Source organism: Maylandia zebra, linkage group LG4 (assembly GCF_041146795.1).
Source record: "Maylandia zebra isolate NMK-2024a linkage group LG4, Mzebra_GT3a, whole genome shotgun sequence".
Classification (NCBI taxonomy): Eukaryota; Metazoa; Chordata; class Actinopteri; order Cichliformes; family Cichlidae; genus Maylandia; species Maylandia zebra.
Window position 1 is genome coordinate 5018178 of NC_135170.1, and position 7517 is coordinate 5025694.

General features: G+C 41.9%; 1 long non-coding RNA gene across 1 annotated transcript in view; it reads right to left on the reverse strand.

The window, feature by feature from the left end:
- Nucleotides 1-7010, reverse strand: part of LOC112434704 (uncharacterized) — a 37737-nt gene extending 30727 nt beyond the window's left edge. Inside the window, exon 1 of the long non-coding RNA XR_013098459.1 lies at nt 6884-7010. This is a non-coding gene — a long non-coding RNA (uncharacterized LOC112434704). The remainder of the gene's footprint in view (nt 1-6883) is intronic.
- Between the last annotated feature and the right edge of the window lie 507 nt (nt 7011-7517).

Consider the following 7517-nt stretch of genomic DNA (forward strand, 5'->3'; position numbering starts at 1 on the left):
ACAGCACCTACACAGCACAAAACATTTCAATACCAGTATGGTTGTGGAGATGGATTTTATCCCAGTAGATTTTATTATGATTATATTTGTTTATACTCAGAATAACTTATTCAAGTCTCAAAAGTGAGCTTACCTATGTACTGTATGTTCATCAGTGTGAACTGTGGGCCTGCATCTGGCCGGTGAGAAGTTGAATGTCCGGTTCCATTCTAGTCACAGCCAGTCTCAAACACTGATGCAGATGTTCATCTGTCAATCTTGATCTCATCGGAGTTTTCATGAGTTTCATGCGTGAAAAGGTTTGCTCGCAGATATACGTGCTGCCAAAAAGTGTGGACATCTTCATTGCATGTTTTTTTTATGTTAGGGTACGTGTCATTTGGGAGGGCGGCATAGAAGTCAACGAGACTGTTGGGCTTGAATGGGTCTTTCAGAACATCACAGTTCTGTAACTCGACCAGCTCAAACTGATAAAAAGGCTGGGCTTCATCGATGTCGGCAACAAAGGGGTTTTGGAAAAGACGGATTTCTTTTGCATGAACATGTAGTTGACGGAATCACACACTGAACTCCGCCTTCAGCATTTCCAGTGCTTCCACACACTTTTCAGCTGGGAACGGGACCGCTGGGTTCTCTGCAGAAAGGTTTTGGGTAGCAGGGAGATGGGTGAAGTTGTGCTTTTTCACTTGTTCCAAAAGCAGCGCTAGTTTCAACTCAAATGCAGGGAATACATGTTGCAAATGAGTTTCCCCTGGCCTTGTAGCTGCAAGTTAAGGCCGTTCAGCATTTCCGTCACGTCTGTTAAAAATGCCAGGTGCCACTTCCATTCTGGGTTGATCAGCTCTGGGACCGTTTTGCCTTTTGAATGAAGAAATGCGTTAATTTCGGGTAGCAGCTCGTAAAAACGCCTCAAAACTCTGCCGCGGCTCAACCATTGTCTAGTACAGCACATCTCCGTATGCAGATTCCAGTTCAGACGGGTCACGTTCACGTTCTGGGAAAAGTGCGGTTTAGTGTGGTTTACAATTCAAATCAAATGAGCTTTATTGACATGAGGAAACATTTCCAGAGATTCAGTCGGGCAGGCCCACTACACCCCAGTGTTCTATGGGTGCATTAGTGTCGATCGCGTGGCCAGACTGAAAAAATAATAATGCGAGGGAAAAAATAATGCATCTCTAATATTGTTCAGGGGGCCGGGACAAATGTGGAGGCAGGCCGTATCCGGCCCACAGGCCGTAGTTTGGGGACCACTGCCTTAGAGGCATTAATGAAACAGATGAGGACAGATGAATTTTTAGCCCTATACAAACTATTTCCTTGAGTGCACATAATGCACATGTCAATGCCGTGCTTTGGTTTGAAGCCAAACTGATTATATCCAGAGAAGAGATGAACACACTAACTCTGTCAAACAAGATTCTTTCTAACACCTTAGATAAAATACTGGCTAGTGCAATCGGCCTGTAATTATCCAAACAGCTCACTTTTGCAGCTTTGTCCTTCATAACTGGTACCAGTAAAATACACAGCATTGAGTCTGGTAATATGCCATGAATCATAAACCCAGCGAAGCAGAGTGCTAGAAGAGGAGCTAGCCTTAAACTAGCATGTTTTATATGTTCTGCAGTGATGTGATCCAAACCAGAAGCTTTATTATCAGATAACCTATGAATGGCTTCATATACTTCATATGTCCTTACACTTATTGTGTCATTACTCATGTCAAAATTGTCCTCACATCGTTCACTTTTTATACAGTTAAACAACGCACTGTAATGCTGTCTCCATAATGCTGCAATGTTATCTGCCCCAGAAACACCTTCAACAGTTGATGGTAGAGATGGTTTACAGTTATTAAGAGCTTTCACCTCTTTCCAAAAATCTGTCCTATTATTTCACAGCATTTTCCTGGCCAAAGAATCCGCTCTCAGCATTTGCTCATTTTTAGTTTTAAAGCGAGCAGCGTACTTATATCTGGCATTCGCACATTTTTTCTGTTCAAATTCTGGGCCTTGTTTAGGTCTTCCAGCCATGGCCCAACATTTATAAGCTATGCGAGCTTCATCATGGTACGTGGATACATGTTCTTTCCAGCCAGGTCTGATGTTAGGTTTCTTATGCTTGTGTTGTTTATCAAGCAGTGTACCACTTTCATACAGAGCAGTCACTATATCATCATACATGGAGCAGAGTAAATGTTTATGCACAGCATTCTTACAGGTGACATCCTTTCACAAAATAGCTTCTTTGGGCAAAGAAATGTTGTTCAGCTGTATATCGGTGTTACTATGATAAGCTAAGAAATCATCTTCACTAAATGCTGACCAGTCTAATTTTACACTGGTAGCAATATTAGCAATGTTATTTCCAGTTGTTGCTGGCATTTGTTCCACATTCACAGTAAAACCAAAAGTCTGACACAGTTACCTCATACCTAATAGTCATGTTTGCTAAAGCTGCATGTCCATCAGCTGTACAGATACGGTGGTCCAGTCATGATGTACTATGCCAGGCTTCACTTATGTATGTATAGCTGTCTGCAGGCAGTAACACTTTGGTAGGCAGGATAAGATTATTAACTTCACAAAAGTGGGTTAAATGGTCAGCAAACTGAGAACTGCTGTCTGTGAGATCAGCATTAAAATCACCCAAAACATATATACTGTAAGTATCGTTGTCTTGAATAAATGCATTAATAAAAGCCAACCTACTGAGGTAGTCTTGCTCATTTTCACAAGATTCATAGGGAGTATAAATATTAAGAATGATAAAACTACTATTATTCTGTGTATATTGTATACCAGTACACCAGTCTACATTCAGTCTAATGGGCTTTATCATGGGGTCTATTTTTTTGTCCCAAAGCACAGCAACCACTCCACTACCTCTGACTATAGCTGTGCTGAGATCAGTTTTTGATTCCCCCACTCCCAAAAAACTTGCATTTAGACAGTTAAGTTTTCCCAGGTCCTGTTTGGACAACCATGTCTCCTGCAAGCATAAAATGTCACATTCTGCAAGCAGACTGTCCACAACAATCCGTCGAGCTTTATCCCCTGCACTCTGTCCCAAACGTAGACCACGACAGTTGTAAGATAATACCCGAATAGACATCTTCATGTTGATACATTGGTACCAGAAGGCGCAGTTATCTCCCGTGCTGGATCCACTGTGCTTGGCACCACCGTACCGGGCTTACGAGGTTCATAAAAGCGCTGGACCAGAGCCCCTTCAGGCCAGAGTTCAGGATTGTACATTTCACCCACATCATTACATTCAGCAGTAACCTTGAAAGAGCCGAACCTGCTACGTTTACTAGCAATTTTTTTGACAGGTCACATCTCTTTTGAATTTCTCTCTCAAATACAGAGCAAGAGTTTTCAACATTATGCACTCCACACTGTATATAAATGCCACTTGTTTTGCACATATTCAACTCTGTATATTTTATATATTTTATTATTATTATTATTATTATTATTTTATTTTTTTACTATTTAATTTGTAAAAATGTGTATACACACACACACACACACACACACACACATACACACACACACACACACACACACGTAGGAAAATATTTAGTATACACATCCAGAAATGCATACACTATTATATATTGTACATATATTTATTAGTTTCAGGTTGGCCATTCTTGTATTTTGCTCGTTTGTGTTGTTGTGTTTGCACATCTCTGTTGCTTGTGGGGCTCGCACACAAGAATTTCACTCGCATGTGCTGTGCCAGTGTGCCTGCACATGTGATGTGACAATAAAAAGTGATTTGATTTGATTTGATTTGAGTTTCTGCATCTACATTCAGGGCAAATTTAGTGGCAAACACGCTCACCAATTTAGTTTTCACAGTTCTGATTGTAGGGGAGACTGGGGATAGTTGTAACGTGGGTCAGTTGTAACACTTCCAGTTTCTCCAATCAGGGCTAAGTTTCAAATGATGTGATTCATCCTGTGCATGCCCAATTCAGTTCTGCTATCACAAGTGAAAAATCAGCACATTTTGTCAAACACAGACAATTTAACACGAAAAAAAAGTCATTTGTATGCCAAAAAGTAAGTTTTTCTACTTTATTTCAATGTTTAATAGCATTATCTGCTTTGCAGTTAAACTCATCAAACTTAAATTGTGTTATTTGTATGTCTATGGGGATATATTCTGTGTAGGTCTTTAGTGCTAATGTTTTAGTCGTTGGCTATAATATTAGCTAGTTCATGGCTATAGGAGTCTGGGTCAGTTGTAACAGCAACAGTCTGGGTTAGTTGTAACAATAACGCAGATGTTACAACTTACCACACTATTACTTTAACTTATATTAAACAAGTTGGGGCAACGACATCAGCAACAAGCGTTTCTTTGTGTACAGATTCCCTGGACTGTTTCCCTGGTGTGCGAGTGGATTCGTTTTTGGATTGTGTGGAGAAAGACGAGCGTGTTCCCCTGGATTTTCCCCAGAGCCCTGCCCCCCTCACCTTTTGTACATAGCACTGCCTCGCATCTGTGTATATACACTCATTGGACATTGTTCTTTAATAAATTCTCTTGTGTGCATCATCCCCGGAGTCCAGCGCGTGAGTCCACCTTGTACTTCGTGACAGTTACAACTAACCCAGACTATGGGGTTAATTGCAACATTTCACTCTTTGTGTTTGAGGCCATACCATGCAATGGGTAATTGTGCTGCAGAGAAAATAGCTGCACTATTTAATAGCAGAGACATGTAAATACTTTGCATTACATTTTTAATCCACTACCTTAAAAGAGCTCCGATTTACAGACAGAAATGTCAAAAATGTTACAACTATCCCCGGTCTCCCCTACTCACAGCTCCAGTGCCGATAACCAATACAGGTCCAGGCCTCTTATTGTGTCCAGTGGTAGCAGCATGCATTCTTGAACCCGAATTAACCTTCTCCAGCTTGTGACGAGACTTGCCATTTTTCACAACTTTACTCCATTGTGGGGAGCATGTAAGAAGCACTGTCTCAACGGGACCCTCTGTTGTTGCAGTAGTTTCCATATTACGACCTGAGGCTGTCGTCAGAGCCTGATCTTGACCACATAGCAACATCTCCAGACAAAACGCTGACACTGTGCTTTTCCCAGTCCTTGAAGCAGCCAAAGCTCTGGCTCCCTGCCTTCCGCGCGGGCCGCCTTTACTTCGACTCCCCCACCGCTCCTCTGCATGTTTCCCCAGGGGAAAGTGGGAAGCGGTCCCCGACCCCTGAGCATTCAGAGTAACAGGCTCAGCCGGCACCTCAGACCGACACTCAAGAGCAGTCACACGTTGGTCGACCTCCACAGCATTGGTCATAACTTGCTCGCAGACATCCGCCTGTAGTTTAATTGCATGTTTTAAAGCACCCACCTCAGCACACAGCTGGTCCATTCACCGTAGTAGACAACACACATCCATGCTGGAGTATGTAACAGGCGGCAAATCATCCAGGTGATGAAAGACAAATCTTGGGATATTCTCCCCACACTCATTCAGCACTTTAATACAGAGTTTAATATTGTGCAGAACATGAAGTGTTTTAAGAACCAAAAAAAAGTAAAAAAAAAAAAAAAAAGTATCATGCAGATTTCATTTTGGGACACTTTGGGCTCCTTAGTAGACACAGTATTTATCACTAGTGCTCCCGTCTTCTATCGGCTACTTTCAGCAGAAAGTGCCACATGAAAGCTCATTCATATCAAACTCTTTCTTGAAGATGGCAGTAAGTTCAGAGTACGATCTCCACATTCATAGCGTGTGTGTGTGTGTGCGTGCGCCTCACGGAAAATATGCAGCAGTCTGAGGATCAAAACAAAAGAATAGAAAACATTTCTCCGCCTACATCCCTCTGGTCGTATTTTAGGGAAATCCAGGTGTGACTCAGTGAGCAGCTTAAATCACATCACACAGATTTGTGGGAAAGATTACTAGACACACAGCAGCTGATAGCATCTGCCAACAAAAGCTAAAGATTAGAAACTGATTACTATATTTGTGTTTCACTTCACTAATCTCCTGCCACCCTGTGTACTACTCTGTTGGTATTTTAGGGGAATCCAGCCATAGCAGAGGTGGAGGTGTGTGTCTGTGTGTGCACGGAGGCATGTAAGGTACTCTTCCACTCTTACAATCTGAGCTCAGTTTAGTAAATTCAGTCCATTCATTGTAGTATTTATCCCTATCAATTCTATCTCTATAGCTCCAAATCAAAACAATCACCCCACTGGTGGTGGTGGTGGTTGGTGGTGGTGGGGGGGGTGATGAAGTTGATGGGATGCTGAAGAGGTAATCAAACCATTTGATTCAGCTGTGTTGGAGTAGGGATGCATCTAAAAACTGCAGGATAGTAGCTCTTGAGGACTGGAATTGGGCACCCCTCCTCTACCTCATCCTACTGCAAGTAAGCCTGCCTGAGTCAAGTACTTGTTTGGAGTAACATGGTACTTTCCGGTTTTTAAAATAAGATGAACCCTGATTACCCGAAACCTAACATGCAGGAGAAAAAGATCATTTTTCCTATGTGGAAAATATCAACATCACATTACATAATTCTTACATGGACAGACGGATGCAATCAGTTCTTAAATATCACCAACTGTCTTCCAATAAATGGCATGGTATTCCCAGAGCATTACATACTGATGGTGAACATTCTCTTGGCCATGTAATCTACTTTAAGTGGTGATGTATCTTTTGTCTCTGAGAAGAACCACCTATTACTACAAATCTAACTTTACTTTCACATTTTTATACAATGCTCACTGCAGTTGGGCTCTTGAATTAAGACAGAAGTCACTACACACAGTTTTAAATATACCAGGTTCATAAACACCCCCCACACAGGTTCCTTAGTGACCTCCTCACCTGTCATAACATTTCCCATGAAGCAGAGACTTGGCATAGCAGTCCAAGTTCCCCTCTGGGTCATCTCCCCTCATGCCTTGCTCCTCGTCGTCCAAGGTTACAAAGAAAGCCGCCCTCTCAATGGTATCCAGCGATCTCTTGTTGACCCCAGAGCTGAAGTACTGCTTCCTCATCTGAGCCCAAGGGATTCTGGGAGGGCATTACATGTCTTTATTATCAATTATTATTTTGCTCATGGGCCTGTACTTACTGCCAGTACATCTTTTTGCAAAATTGTCCTAGCAAAAAAAAAAAAGTACTAAAGTAACCCCAGAAGTGTACAAAGTTCACAGAAAAGTCAACTCAGCGGAAACTGCAGACTGTCCATAATATTTATGAGGAAACATACTCCACTAAACACTGCATCCTTCTCAAGTATCGTCTCCACTCCAAGATAAACTAAGACAATCTGAAAGTTCTCAATCATCCAGGAAAGTAAATCTCCAAAAAGTTGATTCTGTTCATCTGGACGTAGCGTTTTGTGCGAGAAACGTTTCGTCACTCATCCAAATGACTTCTTCAGTCTCAGCTGACTGCAGGTTTCCAATCTTATAAACAGTACATTTGCATAATGACTGAAACCAGCCCACTGAAG